The sequence below is a fragment of the Cryptotermes secundus genome, unplaced genomic scaffold, assembly GCF_002891405.2.
Source record: "Cryptotermes secundus unplaced genomic scaffold, Csec_1.0 scaffold128, whole genome shotgun sequence".
Taxonomy (NCBI): Eukaryota; Metazoa; Arthropoda; class Insecta; order Blattodea; family Kalotermitidae; genus Cryptotermes; species Cryptotermes secundus.
This window is the reverse complement of record NW_019726222.1, coordinates 231,725-250,972: the sequence shown is the minus strand read 5'-3', so window position 1 is coordinate 250,972 and position 19,248 is coordinate 231,725. Positions and strand designations below refer to the sequence as shown.

Sequence of the window (19,248 nt, the reverse complement as noted above, 5' to 3'; positions counted from 1 at the left end):
ATCCTCTTGACATTTTCAAAGTGAATTCTTCTTGAGAAAAGTACAGTTAAGTTGTCCCTACGCTGAATTCAGTAAGCACCACACCATGAAGACGTATTGGAGAGTGGAGGTATAGTTCCAATATTCTCCTCGACACTAGATGTGTGCTCAGCTGCACGTCCCGGCCGCTTTACACCCAGGGATAGAACACTTGTATCCACTGGTTAAGATGTCTGGTGTGCCCCAGAGCAGAATGGACGCTGTGCAGAAGAGAAAAATCTCTTCCCTGCCAGGAATCGAACCCCGGCCTTCAAGCCCGTAGCCCATCGCTATACCTGAATTCTTCTCGTTAATAATATTAATTCTAAACTAAATAATCTAGACTATCTTCTTAGGAGAACTTAGATTTGTATACATTATGACTAATAAAATCTTTATCTATCTGTTTGTCTATCTATTCATCTATCTATCTACGGTTCTACAGCCATTTGTTAGGCCTTGACCGCTTTCTCAGTTTTGTTAATCCCATACAGAGTCGATATGACTCCTTGGACGGAGGATCAGCCCGTTGCAAGGCCGCTACCTGCATACAAGACAGCACAAACAGAATAAGTGCACACAGACATCCATGCCTTGAGTGGAATTCGAACCGACGATCCCAGTGTTCGAGAGGGCGAAGACGGTTCATGCCTCAAACCGCGAGGCCACTGTGATCGGCAGATCTTTAGCTAAGTTATATATATATATATACCTCTTATATAAACGTACAGCGCACTACGATAACATGTCATATTAATAATCATCACACAGTAAGACACTTACAGTTGTCACGAACAGTGAGCGAAGCCCCGTGTACAAAATGCATTCCATGCGATGTTTCATTATCCAGCAAAACTCCCTAAGACATTCATTTCGTTACAAGCGAATGTCTTACGCTGAAAGAATAACGGCCACCGTGTAACCACGTGGAGAGTCACGCCATATAAAGTAACATTTATGCCATACTGAATTACTCATATACGTATGTCACCAAACTTACGTCAAAAGGTAGGCCGGCAGCTTGTCTTTCGAAGCAACTGGTCTGTTTCCTTGAGACATGGCATGAAGGTCACCTGAGCCGCTACCTTGATCAATAACGTTGCGGTCATGCGAACTCCATTAACTTCACTAATTATTAGATGCGTTCACTTGCTACAACAACGAGTCCACAAGGCAAGTTTCGGGGTTTCGGTAACCCACTGAAAACCCCTGACTACCGAAACACTCCAGTTCATCTGGGGAGGTGTGAAAACGCGAACCTTTATCAAAGTGACGGGTATGACGACGCAGAACGGAAAGCCAATACCCAACGAAATGCAATGGCGGAATGTCTCAACATGAAAAGGGGCAAGATTTATGACGATTCTGAAATTAAACTGTAAACTGTTTTCGTAAAGAGCCCAATATTTGAATCTGGGAATTCAATTATATTTACTGTCTGAGGGTAAGCTGGAGGACGATTTCAAAATTATTCCAATTTATTGAGTAGTCTTCTGGGATATAACGCCATGTAGTCCACTGAAAATCAACCGCCGTTTCGGAGGAAAATGTAACCTCCATCTTAAGGGTCGAAGAATAAGCAAGACAAGAAACCAGAGTGAAACAGGCACCAAGCAGCTACTTGTCTTATTCTTCGACCCTGAAGATGGAGGCGACATATTACTCCAAAACGTCGGTTGAATTTCAACTGTTATATCCCAGAAGATGGGACTCTTCATAACCACCGCTGTGAGAAGCTCAGATTCTACACGGCGCTATATCCCAGAAGACAGGACTCTTCATAACCACTGCTGTGAGAACCTCAGATCCTACATAGCGCTATATCCCAGAAGACAGGACTCTTCATAACCACTGCTGCGAGAACCTCAGATCCTACACGGCGCTATATCCCAGAAGATAGGACTCTTCATAACCACTGCTGCGAGAACCTCAGATCCTACACGGCGCTATATCCCAGAAGATAGGACTCTTCATAACCACCACTGTGAGAAGCTGAGATTCTACACGGCGCTATATCCCAGAAGACAGGACTCTTCATAACCACCGCTGTGAGAACCTCAGATCCTACACAGCACTATATCCAAGAAGATAGAACTCTTCATAATCACCGAAGTCAGAACCTCACATCCTACACATGTTATTTAAAATGCAGTCTATTTTATAGTTTCTTGGGGTGGGGTGAGACTGTCCCCGGACGATGATGGTAGTGGTGATTGTGGAGCAATCGGTGGAATGAGAATTGGCAGGAGAAACCGAAGTACTCGGAGAAAACCTACCCCAGTGTCACTTTTTCCATCATAAATCCCACATGACTGACCTAGGATCGAACCCGGGCCGCCGCGGTGGAAAGCCGACAAATAAGCGCCTGAGCTATTGCACGGCATTGTAACTCTTCTCAGTGGCATCTTAATCGTTAAAAACACCAGTTTCATGTCCTAAAGCCTACAGCCTGCACTGCGCTTTTGTAAACACAAAGAATGGACTAAACATGTCAAAATACAAACATAACTGGGTTCTGTTTAATTGAGGAAAGCTTCAATTATGCATTTCAATCTAAACCTAATACAAGTGAAGGCAGGATTATATTAATCCCTCCTTAAGTCGTACCCCACCTGCATCTAATTATTTACACATGAAGGTCAATGACAAACAGATATTGAAACAAGACTGACGCTGGAGACGTGCTCAGGAGAACAGCATATTTTATGGTACTGCCCATTCTTGCGTTCAGTTCTAATATACTGTCACGTGTTGGACTGACTATATACGGGTTTTGGATTGGTAATTGGATTTACTGAACTCTTACAGAAACGTGACTACGATTATACTTTACAATTCGCTATTACACACAGGCGCACAGGCGCACTACGACGTAGTATCCACAATCACGCCTTCACTAGCCGTTCCTCGGTAGCGGCTTCCAACAGCGGACGTTCCCCTTCCTCTGGATTCCCGAACTATCCCCGGCCTCAGCTACCAGCTGCTCACAAAGACTGAACTTCAGCAGGTCTTTAACTCAGTCACTCACTAAGCAAGTAACTCAGCTCAGCTCAGCTCAACTCAACTGATTCTCACTAACTGTCTTGCTTATAACAGATCGGTACGCACCGCGTATAAAACACCTTTCCTCTGTTGCTGTGGCATTGTTGCGTTCGTGTCTGTTGAGTTCCCCACTGTCGTTGTAGCCCACTGTTGCCGTGGATGTTTGTTTGCAGAGCCGTTACTTAGCAACGGCTGCTGTGTATTTTCTTATTCAGCGGTCGTTGCCTAACAACATGTCTACGTGCCACAATGTGCTTGTCCAACAATGTTGCGCATCTTGTAATCCACAATGTACACCAAACAGCGGGGAAAATAAAATACACTGTTTCTTACCTCCCCCAGAATTAAGCACAGATGTAAATAACTTCCACACAAACCAAGAAGATATACAAATGGAGGATGCGCCACACACCAGACCTGAAACTGCGTATGCTATAAACAGAATCTGGAATGTATTCACAGAACCTTCGTCTCAAAATGTTATTCTTGTGTGATTTCGCCGATCATGGTAGCCGCACGCTCTAAGGCATGGACTGTCTTCGCTCGCTCGAACGCTGGGACCGTGGGTTCCAATCCAACTCAAAGGAATGAATGTCTATGTGTTTGTGTTGTCCTGTGTGTAGGTAGAGGCCTTGTGATGGGCTGATCCCCCGTCCAAGGAGACCTGCCGACTGTGTAGAAAAGATTACGAAAATGAAAGAGGTCAGGGCCCAACAAAGGGATGTACAACCACTGATGAATGAATGAATGAATGAAATCGTGACAATTAGCGACGCAGCGAATCAACGTGCTTTCGAGAACGAAGCAGAGCTACGCAGAGATGGATTCGTTATCCTTAAGGAGTTGAGTGTGTGAACTGTTATAATCGAGTGTAATTGTAACAGTGACGTCAAATAAATCCAGCCATCAAATCTATAATCCGCAATTATTAGTCACGTTACTCCGGATAAACGCGACAATATCAGGATATTATTTGTTTCTACCTCTTCGCTCCCACTCTGGAACATAGGGCTTATTTCTCAGTTTCACTGATCATTTTTACAGACGGTAGGACTCCTTGGACGGGTGATCAGCTCATCGCAAGGCCTCTACCTAAACACGGGACAACACAAAACAAAGAATAAACGCATACACACACACCAAACACCCATGCCTTGTGTGGGATTCGAATCCACAATCCCGGCTTCCGAGCGAAGGTAGGCAGTTCATGCCTTAGACCGCGCGGCCACGGTCATCGGCATTCCAAATACATAGTGGCCCAAAGGTGAATTAACTGGTTAGTAAAATGCACGCTAAAATATGTTAGAAATTTCTTTATTATTTATTGAATTTACAAAAATTGTTTGAAATGAAATCCTCCATGTTTAGTGCACAATTCTGTATGCTGTGATAAAAAAAAACTCCGTGGTTTCAGTCCGCAAGCGAACTATACCGACCGAGCGACCGTCGCTTGTCGGCGAAGTTTGTGCCAACTTTAGTGGACAGAGGGTGTCGCGTGGTCAGCGCAACGAATCTCCACGGCCTTTAAATTCAGTTTTCTAGACATACCGTTCTACAAAATTGACTGGCAGGTTAAATCTAAATCTGTTCCTGTTAATACGAGACATGCTTTGGGTTAACTGACTTCTGGGCCATTCCATACACCTCACCCTATCACCTTGCTGGTACAACACAGTCTGCAGCTTCTTGCGACTAAAATTCTATTCTGGTATACCCCTATTATGAATCACGCGTTGCAGACAGCGGGCTGTGCCACAATGTTCCGTTTTACTATTTTAATTACACACTGTCTACAGTATTTATGACGGAAACAAGCTGTCTTCTTTGGTTTTAGCAGACATTTGGAAAGTCTTGAAATTAAATTATTGTTAACCGCTTTAAAAGTGCTTAGCGCTGGTGGAATATACTGTGGAACTTTCCTTTACAAAACGCTTTCACTAGGACCTACCAGGTTTTATAGCTGAAAGCAAGTTCTCTTTCAGGAGTGAACATTAAAGGTGCTAGAAAAACCGTAGAAATAAATAAACACTACATTCCCCCTAAGCGACTCCCAACACAGCGCAATGAAACTGTGGGCTGTAACACACCTGCACCATGATTGCGTTTAACGTTGGCATTATTTAATAAACGAAGCCCGCTGGTTCCTACCGGATGTGCAGTATAATCATCCAGACAAAAGGCATGCTACGTCATTCGGCGACTTGTAAACAAGCTGAACAAGCACGTATTTGCCTTCATGGTCCAAATAACGCGAAACACTGTCACGCAAGCGGCACCTCAGAAAATTAACGAAATCGGTAGCTCTCGAACATCGATGAGACGCACTTTCGCCCAGTTAACTTGCACTGTCAACCTAAGTATGGCGTTATTGCTGATGTGTATTCAGGTGGTGCTCGTTTCGAATCTTGGCAGGGACACCTGACGATTCGGTGCGAGATTCTTCATAGTTTTCCTCAGTCCATTCAGTCGAAAGCCGGGGTATTTGTCTCTTCCTCTCCCAATCTTTAAACTTCACCAAATATGATCACCTCATACCATTAGACGCTAAACAGTCGCTGCAACTGATACACAGTTGTTAAATAAACTATGATCCATCCATATCATCGTCAGCTCTTTCTGATGGTAAAGAACAAAAGAGTAAACTAACAACAAGACAGGTTACGACCCAATGTAATACTCGCGTTGAAACTGTTACCAATATTGCGAACACAATATGTTACAGTTATAATAAAAATCGGTTTCAATTATTATCAGGTTCATTGAGTTGATACTGTGGTTATGAAGCGGCGACCAAGTTGGCTGCGCGGTCTAAGGCGCGTACCGTGTGCTACCTCTCCAACACTGGGATCGTGGGTTTGAACCCCACTCGAGGCACAGATGGATGTCTGCGACCCTCTGTGTTTGTGTTGTCCTGTAGGCACAGGCTACGCGACGGGACGACACCAGATCCAAAAAAGTTCCAGAACGCGGCTTTGGGCAGCAAATATCTGAAGTGCCACACAACAAGAACAAAACATGAGATGATGAGTTCGAAAGATGAATGGGGAAGGATTTATGAGGAAGCCATAGTTATCTAGTTATTCAAAACTACTAACTTGATACTGCGCAGAAAACTGACGAAAAACACGAGAAATTCAGCAGATCCGGTTCTGGAAAAATTTCGAAGGCAGGGACCTCCATAAAAGGAGCCAGAAACATTAGTACGCGCTGAACCAATCGGTGAAATCAATCGGGCAATGTGAAATAAGGCAGAAGGAACATTACTGGACCCACTTCGTAAAAGCCTACGACATTCAAGAGAAGACTTACGAAAGACGATCACGTGTTACATAACCAGATCATGGTGACTAACTGAATTATATTAGATAATCCATGTGTCGTTGAACTTCGCATTTTTGCATACTACTCCAAAAAAGAGGTTAGCTGAGGGAGCGGTAGGGAGAACTGGCGATCAAAGCCTACTTTATGCGCTCTTTATGTGAAGTGCAGGAAGTAAAGGCATACAAGCTTCAGTACAAAGTCATGGCTCGTCCAATATAAGCCCAGCTTTACATGATGCTTCTCTCGCACTGGCACACATCGGTTTTCCCAGAGTTCAATATATTTCTATACGAAAGGTTATAGACCTAACTTCTCTTATATTCACAGCTGGAACATACTTCTTTTGTTTTATTTCTAATTTTGTGAACATTTTTATGAAACACATGACAGAAAACCTTATGAATGAGTTGTATGGTAACTATAGTGCGGATGACTTTGCCAGGGTAGGTCTACATTTATACCTGCAACGCACTTAAAGACTATGATAATCCCTGTAACAGGCCGTGGAGGCCCATGGCGTTGTGAGACGTCGAGGCTGCCACATTTTCTAGACAGTCAGCGCGCAGATGGCGGTAAGGTTGTCAGCCTTATGCGCTGGCCGCCCTTTACCACCCAGGAAGATTCCTGGTACCCATTTCTGTTAAGAGGCTGACTAAACTCTAGGGCCATTTCTTCGCTTAGTGGGGAGTGAAGTCCAACTGGGTCCACTCGCCACGGCGGCCACTGATTGGCCTATTGTACCTACCCCGGGTGATTATAATGGAGAATTTGGTGGAATGAAGACTGGCAAGGGAAACCGAAGTACTCGGAGGAAACCTGCCCCAGCACCACTTTGTCGACCACAAATCCCACTTGACAAGACCCGGGATCGAACCGGGGCCGCCGCGGTGGGAAGCCAGCGACTAACTGCTTGAGCTATGGCGCGGCCAACTCTAGGGCCATAGAGCGGCTGGAAGGAAAAATCCAATGACATCGGGAATAGAACCCGCGACTTATCGGCCTGTAGCGTAGTTCCTCAACCAACTACGTTACCGCGTGCTCCCGGGAAAATAGTTTCAAAGCTAAAATTTGGGGGATACATATGTGCACACACATACGGCACGGTGATCTCAGAAACCTGCTTGCTTTCTATTTAAGGGGCGAAAGGAGACTAAAAACACGTGTACTGCTGAAGTGGCAGAGGAAAACAACAGATACCATACCTACTGTGGAGTCGAGAAGTACACATGACAATGCCATACAATAATAAATAGCCGCCTCTAATAAAATATATTAGATGCTCACATTTATTTTCTTCTTCTTCTATGCTGACGGATTAGGATCTCTGGTCTGTTCCCATTCAGAATTAATTCATTAATTCTCAGATCTGCATCATATAGGCAGTCGGTAGGACTCCCTGGACGGGTGATCAGCCCGCCGCATGGCAGCTACTTACATACAGGACAACACAAACACAGAATAAACGCAGACATCTATGCGACGAGTAGGATTCGAACCCACGAACCCGGTATTAGAGCGAGAAAAGGAATTTTTCATACCTCAGACCACGCAGCCATTGTGATCGGCGACGTATATCTTAACACAATAAATCTTGATACACCAACATATGTGCTTATCAGCCTGCAGGGAGTGTCCGACTGGTGATGTCTGCCGGTCGGCTGCATGGGAAGTGAGGTCTCGATAGTCGTAATTAATTCAGTTACACAAAAACTGTCCTCCATTACAAGCACAAGCTTCTCATTAAACTTCAATACAATCTGATATATTGGGTTTTCGGACTTTATCCATCGTCCTGGTTTTTAAGATAACTAATAAAAACACGACGTTTCGGAAACTGGATCTGTTTCCGTCCTCAGGTGAAGGAAAACACCTATTCTGTTGGGTCCGTTAGCCTCAATCACTGAGGCTAGCTCTTTCTAAGGGGCCCAACTGAGTAGGTTAAACCTTCCCTATACACCTGAAGACGGAGACAGATCCAGTCTCCGAAACGTTGTGGTTTTTTGTCTTTTTTTATATACCGGACGATGGGTGAAGTCCAAAATAAGCCAAAAGAAGTAATGAATTATTATTCTTCTTCACGTAAGTGCCTCTCGGACACAATGTGCAAAAGGCTGAGGATGCGTTAGACAAACTGGCTGATCGCAAGGTCAGAAAGCTGTGTGGATCGGGGCTACCCTGCGTTTTTTAAAAATGTGTGAGTACATGACCACACAAGTGCAATAGAGCCGGGTCAGAAACGTGCTAAACACTGACAGATATGACAGATGCTTTCAACCCGCAACTCCAAACTGTGTATTCGTTTAAAAAAATAAAAATATATAAACGCTATTAGTGTCATAAATTACATCATGGCAGTAGCAGTAAAGCTAATAGTTGTCCCTGGGCTTATTTCATGAAGACGTATGAGAGTGGATGTACAGATCCACGTACTCGTATTCTTGGCCTCAGCAACAGCTGGAAGAGAAGTGGTGGTGGTAGTAGTAGTAGTAGCAGTACTAGTATTAGTAGTAGCGGTAGCAGCAACAGCAGTAGTGGTAGTAGTAGTAGTAGTGATATCCGCAGAAGCAGTGGTAGTCGTGGTTGGTGGTCGTGGTGGTAGTAGTAGGAGCAGCAGCAGTAATAGTAGTAGTAGTGGTAGCAGCCGCAGAAGCAGTGGTAGTGATGGTAGTAGTAGTAGTATCAATAAATAAAGTTTTCATGTTCGAAATCTAACAGATGAACTTGTCTGCAAAAAATCTGTTAACGAAATCTGGCACTCTTCCCAGCCGCAAATATTTTTATGCTTAACACTGTTTGTAATTATAAGAACCATAAATTTTGCAGTGTACTATAATATCGGTTTTTCTAAACACTGTATTTTTCTTTGAAGTCTCGGTTCTGACTTTTAAAGAGAAAAATAAAGGAACACATTTTATACTTAAGCCTCGCATACGCACAACCCGCAACTGTTCAGACCTGAACCTGAACTAAGTGTCAGCATATCCGCTCTACAAAGCTGTCCCTCGTCTGGGCATCTTGCCATGAAGACGTGTGCGGCATTCCATGCATTCTTAGCCTTGCACTCAAATGGTGGCAACTGGTTAGTTTAACGCTCCGGTTGTTTTACCTTGTGGAACGAGCTGCCAGTGCCCACTGGATATGTGGCTGCGGGAAGAGGGAGGGAGAGAAGGCCTAGAGTCGGTCTGGACCTGGAGCAGTTTGCCATACTTGATTCGCCTGTAACGTGCATAAGGATGCTCCATTTCTAAACTGGAATTACACTTCAATCGGCTTTATGCACGCTATTATCTGTTTTAACTCTACACGTTTCATATATACAACGTCAAGCAACTGGATGTAACAGACCTTGAACAAGCTCAAAATGTGTTCTATTGTATTTCAACTAGACTCTGTCTGTGTTTTATTTTGTTGGAGACATTTAACAAGACGTCTGAAGGTCATAAGGCTTACTACAAACATAATCAGGTGATTAGTGAAAAATAAAATACCACAGTCCTGGTCCTTACCACTTGCGTTCACAGTACTTGAGTATCCATCACATACGTACAATATAATGTCCATTACAAATACGCGTAATTATTCCAGCATGTAAGAAGATATAAGGATTTATGGCGTCTACCTTCATTGGAAGATAAGGTATTCTGGTTTCTGACAATCTCAAATTAAAAAAAAAAAGGAGGCAAACTCATCAAATACTTTTTGTTTCACTCAACACAATAATTCTCTAGGAGGTATACAAATGAATGTTTATATTAAAGCCATAAATCTTAAAAACACGACATGTTTCGACCCTTATTGGGTCATCATCAGGTGTTGATTAGTGCTAAGGTGCTGAATTTTTACCCAATATGGATACATATTGTTGGTGGTCTATTTACTATACAATATCACACTTGTAACAAAACAAAACATCCCAGGAGACAGTACTCTTCAGAGGCAAGGACGTAGTGGTCTAGCTTAAAGGTTAATGAATCCTCCCACTTGACATATCTATGGTCTACTCAGCAGGACAACAGTCGTACAGTTTTGTAATCGAATCTCTGAATTGCATTTAGGAATTTTAATAACCGTTGTTTGTAATGTAAGATGTTATACGCAAAACTGTTTTATGAGAATTTAATTTTTTTTAATTACTAACAATCGCGAAAAATAACCTGAGTTAGTTTATATTGTATTACTACGTGTGTCTCCGAGGATTAAACGTAAGTGTCGAAACATGTACGACAATGATGATTTTGATCTAATTTCAAGTGACAGTGTTGTTCGAGTAACTGACTGTACTGTGACAATAACCCAGAGCAGCTGCTGCTGTTACTGCAACCCAGAACACCCAAAAGTGAAGGTTAACATTTTAACTGCTTCCTCTCTTCTGTCACTCAAATAGTTCCACCCAGACCCCAGAACCCCCCCGGAAGACTTTTGCATCGTTTACGGATGCTGGGTTTCAGTTCTTGTGTCGATAATACTTCACCACTGATGACAAGTGCGTTACCTGATCATCTCGATTACTCGCGAGTCTTGCTTTCGTTCAGTTGTTAGCATAGGTCAGTACTGCAGAACGCCATACATATCTGATAATGACGGGGGGAAAATGGTACGCCAAATTCAGTAAAATCTGAATTCAAAATCGAGTCGTATTTCATTTCAGTGATTTATGTTTGTAGATCTTTATGTAATTCCAGGATTGCTATTTGCAAATGATTTAGCCTTCTCTTCCTTCACAATTAGTGGTTTAAAGAAAACAACAAACCAAGTTTTTTTTTTAATTCGCTTAGTGGGGGGTGTAGTCCAACTGGGTCCACTGGCGGTCACTGATTGGCCTATTGTAGCCTGCCCCGGGTGATTATGATGATGGAGAATTTGGTGGAATGAAGATTGGCAGGGGAAACCGAAGTACTCGGAGAAAACCCGCCCCAGCGTCACTCTGTCCACCACAAATCCCACTTGATCAGACCCGGGATCGAACCCGGGCCGCCGCGGTGGGAAGCCAGCGACTAACCGCTTGAGCTATGGCGCGGCCTTTTACAAAACAAGTTACTAAGTACTGCAGTAGAGAATGGAACTTAAAGTGTAATCTAAACAAAGCCCAAACATTAGTATTTAAAGAAGAAGGTAAACTGAAGAAAGACGAGAGATGGACTACGAACGATACAAAAAATAATAAAGTCGCGAATGAAGTAAATTATGCAGAAGTAACATTTGTAAGTAGAGGAGGCTGAAGAAGACAAAGGTCAAGACATTAGCAAAAGGGAATCTGACTTTAAGTCATAGACAAATGCCTAGCAAGAAGGCCTGATATAAAAGAGAAGGTGTCAGAAAATGTCTGCGAGATGCTAAGTGAGTCTAGAAAGGTGTATGGCATAGAGACGTGTGGCCTAGGTGGAGGATGGAAAGAAATAATAATAAGTAATAATACCAGTGCCGACATTTTCAGTAAACAACATGGCCGAATCGGACTTATGCAGGGTAGCACGAGGAGAAAAGTTCTGAGCACGATTGCGAAAAGCTAATTACGTTTATTATGCATGGACTCTCTGGGAGCAGTAAGAACTTGTCATGAATGCCAGATACATAAGCTAAACATATAAGGCTGGGAAAAGAAAATAAAGGAGGAATCGAAAAAAAAACAGCTAGCATATATTTGACAAAGCCAGGAGGAGTGTAATGCAAATAGACATATGTAAAATAATTAGAGAAAGGCTCAATGATATAGAAAGGCAGAATATGTTTTGGAACATAAACACATAACAGTTGTGTTTTTGTACTGAACCTGTGCACCACAATAATTTGGTGTTATGTGGGCAGAGTTGTGTTTTTGTACTGAACCCGTGCACCACAAAAACCTGGTGTTATGTGGTCACAGTTGTGTTTGTATTGAACCTGTGCACCATAAAAACCTGGTGTTATGTGGGCATAGTTGTGTGTTTGTACTGAACCTGTGCACCACAAAAACTTGGTGTTATGTGGGCAGAAATGTGTTTTCGTACTGAACCTGTGCACCACAAAAACCTGGTGTTATGTGGGCACAGTTGTGTTTGTACTGAACCTGTGCACCACAAAAACTTGGTGTTATGTGGGCACAGTTGTGTGTTTGTAATGAAAGTCGACTCAATAAACTACACAAAACTACCTCTTCTTGTGTTTTTTGGATATCAAAGTTAGCCGGTAAAATTTTACTTCACAGAGTCTGAAATCTTCAAACCAAACATCAAATGAACTTCATAACAGTCCAACATTCTATACACCGACAGCTAGCACTGGTGTGACTCACTCATATGTAAAGACTTGCAAGCTGGCAGTTGACACCACTCTTTCTAAAACGTGGGGTACTTTTAATATTTCACCATACACTTCTTCTTGATGAATTAGCAATGGAAATTGTGAACACTGCCGGAAATATTTTTGTTTAGCTTCCCCACAACACCTTACTTTAAACCAGTCACTGCACAGAGCCACCTATCACTAAATACACAAGTTTGTTAAATGGGAGTTCATATTTTTCAAGTATTTTCTCGAACTCAGAAAATGTCTTCGCTAATGGCAGTACCATGTATCGCAATTTCCACTGCTTACGCTTTAAGCCCCTTAATGTCAATGACAAGGTCATACATGCGTTCTTCCACTGGGTTTCTAGCGAGCTGATGTTTCTTTAATCCTTTCCCTTATAAGGAAACATAATCTTCGCAGTATCAATCAAGCATCTTTGAATAAGCTGGCCTTCTGCAGCAATTAAACGAGACAATGGCTAACTTGTTTCTGCAGCTGTTTCAATTGTTTTATTAAAAAGTTTTGTTGATTCCTTTAAAGTAGGTTTTAAGTCGTAAAGTTTTCTTCCCTATATTTCCCTACGCACGTGTCACATCTGTCCTTGCGACTTTCGTAATGACACCTGACGCTGTAGTCATTACAAAACGCTTACTGTTGGACAATGAGACAGACGGGTCCCTCTAGAACTCTGGAGAGAAAATGAGGCATCTCCCACCTGTCTTTAATTCCGCGCTATCTACTTGAACACGTCTTCGGTAAAGACAAAGTCAGACGTACAATGTAAATACGCGCTACTAAACACATCACAAGACACTGGACGATGTGTACTGTTTGAACAACCCAGGAATGTAAGCAGTCACTACAATCCCTTCTCACCTCGTCAGTAGCTGAAGTAGGAGTTCAATCTTCTGGACTCGCTTGCTGCCTGCTTCGTGCTGGATTCTCGCTTGGCTTACTCTCATCCCTGAAGATGGAAGTTATGTTCCTCCTTAACGTCAGTTATTTCACGGGACTACATTGCGCTATATCCCAGAGGACAGAACTCTTCATAACCACTGCTGTGAGAACCTCAAATCCAACACAGAAGCTAGAGGGATGGGTTCTAATGTTATCACCCAAATAGTTATCCTTAAACATTTGCTAAACTACGAACGGCAGCAAGTTAGGGCGGTAGGATGTTTACAACAATCAATGTTTGGACAAGAAGTTAAGCTACGAGATTAGAAGGTGACCCCGCCCTCTGACATTTTATTATGTGGAAAACCCATGGTGATGATAGGGAAAACTGGGACCTTGCCGCAGGGCTTCTTGGTACAATTAATTAGCCGGGGGTTGCAAGGGGCTCACAGACCGCCAGTTTTACACGCTTGCTATACAATTTAATTTGTCCTTCTGAGCTAAGGGAAGCAGAAAACAGTATGTGCCCTCTTCCAACAGCTTCACAGATTCCCTTCTGACTCAATACTGCCCATATAATGCCGCTCAAATGTTAATTCCCCTTATTTTATCAAACACGTCTTCTTATTAATTGAAATTTCTTTAATAAATCTGCAGTAAGCAAGCTTAATGGACTGCAGAGAACGGCATTAGATACGTGCACTATTTTCAGTCCTTACAGGCTTTATAGATATTAATATATTGTGGCCTATTGGCTCTATGCAGGAACTGTTGAGCCACAGGTCTCGGGGCACGTGCGCAACGGGAGAGTTGCGGATTGTATCGGCGCGTTGCTAGGCGACAACACTGTGAACGCTTGGATAGCGCAACAGGAAGTGCGAGTGACGTCACATATCCCTACTCATCCCGTTACTACGCGACGCTCGGTAAACACCCCTCCCCGCTGGCTGTGACATCACATAACAGTGGAGTCCGTGCTGTTTTCTCTGTGGTCCGCGAGAGGCCTATGTAAGGAGTTTCAATGCTGGAAACTAACAGCTTGCAACTTATTCATGATTTTAACCTTAAATGGCAGTGCAATGCTGTGCAGAGTACAGCACGTGTCAACAGCCGCGCAGGGTGTGCGTACTCTTACGTAAAGTCTGATCCGGGACAGCTATGTCGGTGTAGCGACTACGCCGCGGGCTGAACGGCTGAGGAGTCGAGATTCGATTCCAGGCAGGGGCAAGCGATTCATCTCTTCTCCATAACGTCCAGATGGGCTCTGAGGCCCATCTCCCGCGCTAGAGGCAAGCGGTACTGGGTTAAATCCTTTATCGCCTAAACAGGCTGATCCAGTAACAATAATTCATTTCCATTGGAAGTAAAATAATTAGATTAAATTTGTAATGTTTATATCCTTTAGTGGGGCAGTGTTTACTGTAAGTCACCTGGAATTACCGTGCTTCCACTGTATTAAGAACGAAAAAAAAAAAAACAAATTTGCTGATATTAGTTGAATGAATTTTCTGTTACGTAAATTTTCTTCATATAAAGTGATGTTGTAATAAGGCTCACCGGTAAACTAATGTGAACTTTATGAATACAAGTATATGAAATGCATTTACTTCTAATACACTGCGCAGTGAGGTGGTCTTGTTCAACATAAAAATCGTAAAACTGTAAACAGTTGTACTACTCTTTATCTTGACGTACTATAATGGGCACTACAAAATTCAGTGACTGTAACGCAAAGACAGACTCGACATCCTGCTTCTGAAATTCGATCTGTAGCAGCTCGAACAGAGACAATCAGACATCGCTGTACAGTACTTCGACATGAGAGTCATTCTCTCTTCAAGTGTTTCGTTCCAGAGAAGATCCTTCAAATTTGACACACTTAACGCGTGTTCCAGAAAATAATCTCAAAAAATAATCACTCTTTGTTCACGCCTTCTCTTAATTACCGACTTTCTACAAAACGTGAACTAAAAGAGAGATGTTATTTATTCCAGAGCATCGAAGTATATTGTTCTGGCATGGTCATGCCTGTAATCTCAAATCAAAAAGGGCACAACCATCACTCCAAACGGTAGACCCAGTGAATTATCTGCATTACGAATGAAAAGGAGCGTAATAATTTCACTGGAAGTATGCATTTGTATCCTACTTTCCTAAAGTACGCTTATGCTATCTTCTTCCTGTGTGCCTGTCTATCAACGTCTGAATGCCTGAGCCAAATTTTATGAAACTTGGTATCATGGCACCTGTGCCTATCTCAACAGCGTACTCCATGAATCACCCACATCTCTCTGTGCCCGCAAGTGCATTCCTCTATCGTTGCTAGACAACGGCTCGGTAAAAACGTTACCGCGGCAATGCATACGTAGCAATAAAACTGCTGGACGCGCCGTTTTCTATGCGGTCTGTGTCGTATCAAAGTAAGGAAGGTGATTAGTTCTTCCAGAACTTCTTGCCTGCACTGCGTTTCGAATCCCCCCAGTCCTATCAGGATTCCGCTGTATCCTGAGATGTGGAGAGGACTCGAAATAAAAATCTCTCACGCTCTCAAAACGAACTCATAAACGACCATTATGTCGGCTTTCAGCCTTCGCCCGTGAATTGCAGAAATACAGGCGCACTTAAAAGAGAGCATGTAAGATTTGAGGTTTTCACATCGGTGACTCTGAAGGATGCCATCTTCTGGGATGTGGCGCTGTGTAGATCTTGTGTGAATCGATGTTTCGGAGGAACGTATCGCCTCCATCTTAAGATTTGAAAAAACCGCGAGCGAGGAACCAGCGTAGTCCTTCGCGGCTTATTACTACGTCACTTGGTGAAATAACGATAATTACATCTGTATCAACTCCGACATAATGTGTAGAAATGTCCATGATGTAAAGCTCTTATCCTGCAACAGTAAATTATCCAAACATCAGCCGTGTGCAATTTACGCAAAATGGTACACCATTCTACGATACCGTGTATTTTGGGAGAAGATGCACAGGTTTATGGGTACCGACGTAACTTTCATACCGTACTACCGAACGCTGAAGTTAACAAACATGAGGGTCCAGACTCTATTATTCAGATTAGTACTAAATCAAATGATCCGCTCAACCAATACAATTATAGTGCTGTCGCTATTTATGCGAATTTGAAATAGCGCGATATAAAAAAAATATTAATAAAGTCNTCTCGCTTAACGTGCAAAGTTTGAAATAATGCGAATCCCCCCGCCCTCCAAAAAAACGGCAAGAATCACGTACGTGTTTCCAAACTTGTCTTCAATTATGCGAGGTCTTCAGGAACGCATCCTCTCATAGAATGCGACCGCACTGTACTAGGCTATAAGCTGGAGGACCAGGGAATCAGGGTTGGATTTGAGGCATAGGTACAGACTTCTTTTTCCTGCATTGCGTCCATACAGCTTCCCGTTCAACGGCTACTGAGGGCTACTTCCTCGTGAGTAAAGCGGCCGATAGAATGAAGCTGATCACTCACCTCCAACTGACTACATGAGACCATACTTCCTCTTACCCTCAAGGTGTTGTGCCTAATTAAGCACTGGGACAAATCAACCGTACTGTCCTTCCCGAAAATTCTTCTATTTCTCTATTATGGTTCCAAAGCCCTTTGTTGGGCCTAGGCCGCTTTTTCAGTTTCTTAATTCCATACACATTTGGCAGGACTCCTTGGACGGGGGATTGGTCCGTCGCAAGGCACCTACCTACACACATAATAAACACACAGATACAGACATTCATGCCTTGAGTGGGATTCGAGCCCACGTTCCCAGCGTTCTAGCTAGCGAAGACAGTTTATGCCTCAGACCGTGCGGTCAGTGATGGGATCCATCCCGAAAATAGCACACCAAAACTGGCGACAAACTCTTCTCAATATACAGGACACTACAGGACTAGAACCTCCGTGTCTTCCATCTGGTCCCGGTCTTCATCTAACAGTTGTTCGTACTGCCTCAGGTATGCACTTTGGATGATCTCGCCGACAGGAATAAGACAGGCTGCATCAGTCTTCCTTTCCTTAATAATACACCTATGAAATCCTTTCAAAACACATCGGGTATGTAGGAAATGAGTGTTGACATTCCTGAGTAATATGATTGTAGGGTATAAAAAAGGATATACATATTTGTTCTAAAAAATACATCCCCTTGGCCGAAATACGACATGTCTACAGCTCACGGAAACTTGACATGGCCATGAAATGTCTCCGGCGGGCTTCAGTATCTTCGCTTCGCGTCTCGCACGTGCTAAGAAATAGGCGCCACTGTAGCCAGAGCGATTTATCTCGTCTCTCCATAATACATATTTTCTTCATACATAAACACTCGTCCTTGATGATACCCAAATATAACACTAAAGCATCTTTAAAGCGTATACAACATAAACTAAGTAAATGTTTAAGGGCAAATCTGACTAAGCCGGATGTTAAAAAAAATGCAGATTTCCTGGAATTCTGTCACAGAGTGATATAAAATCGTATTAAAATAACATGGCTATGCCTTCATATCAGCTGAAGTTGTAATTCCGCAGTCTTCTAACTTCCTAAACCTCCTCTTCGGTTACTTCATAATCGAGACTATGACTGGAGAACTTATTCAAGAAGCCGCTCTTCAGCTGGATAAAAGGATGGCTCTTACTAATTTAATTTATTTACATACGAATTACGCTAAGGACATGTACGAGTAATACTGAACGCGCATTTAAAACAACGGATTCCTAAACCAGAATTTGAGTTCTGTACTGATATACATATGAGGGGGTACCCAAAAGAAACCGAACTTATTTTTTTTAAACTTATTTATTCAAATTTTAAGCACAAACCTTCAATCCCCTTCAAAGTACTCTCCACTTACACTAATAAACTTGTCTAGTCTTTTATTCCATTTTTCAGAATATTGTCTAAATTCATCTTTTGAGATGCTTGACAGCGCCTCCATCGTTTTTTTCCTTCACCTCAGCAACATCAGCAAAACGCTGAAAAAAAGTTTTGATCATTTCGGGACTCTTCTTTCAAAGCACAGCATGCTTCCACGCGACCTTGTTTTTGTTAAGCAGTCAGCAGTCGTGGCACGAATTTCGCAACCACCCTTTTCATTCCCAAATCTTCTGTCAAAATTCGCTGAACTGAGCTCCAAGTCACTCCCGACAGCTCCACAATTTCTTCAATGGTCCGTCGTCGATCTTCCTTGATGATTTCACGAATTTTTTCAACATTTTCATGTGTTCGGGCCATTGCAAAAACGACGATCACACAAAACAGTTGTCACTATAAACTCTGCCGAAACTAGTCCTTACCTTCTGAAGCAACAGTAGTCGGCTTATCGACTCAGGAATGTTAGCTCTATGCGCTCATAGCGGCAAAACGCGGTACTACAAAAGCTCTGCCCACAAAAAAAAATAGTTCGGTTTCTTTTGGTACCCCATCGTATATCTCTTGCTCCCACTCTGGAACATAGGGATGATTTCTCAGTTTCATAATCATTTTTACAGACGGCAGGGCTCCTTGGACGGGTGTCAGCTCGTGGCAAAGGGCTCTACCTAAAGACATGACAACACAAACATAAAATAAAGGTATACACACACTAAACATCCATGCCTTCTGTGGGATTCGAACCCACAATCCCGGCTTCTGAGCGAAGGAAGGCAGTACATGTCTCAGGTCGCTTGGCTACCGTGGTCGGCTCTAGTGATATATAAT

At 42.9% G+C, this 19,248-nt stretch overlaps 1 protein-coding gene across 12 annotated transcripts in view; it reads right to left on the bottom strand.

Annotated features, from left to right (window-relative positions):
- Positions 1-19,248, bottom strand: part of LOC111863876 — a 369,328-nt gene that overhangs the window by 135,932 nt on the left and 214,148 nt on the right. The gene's annotated exons all lie outside the window — the stretch shown is intronic.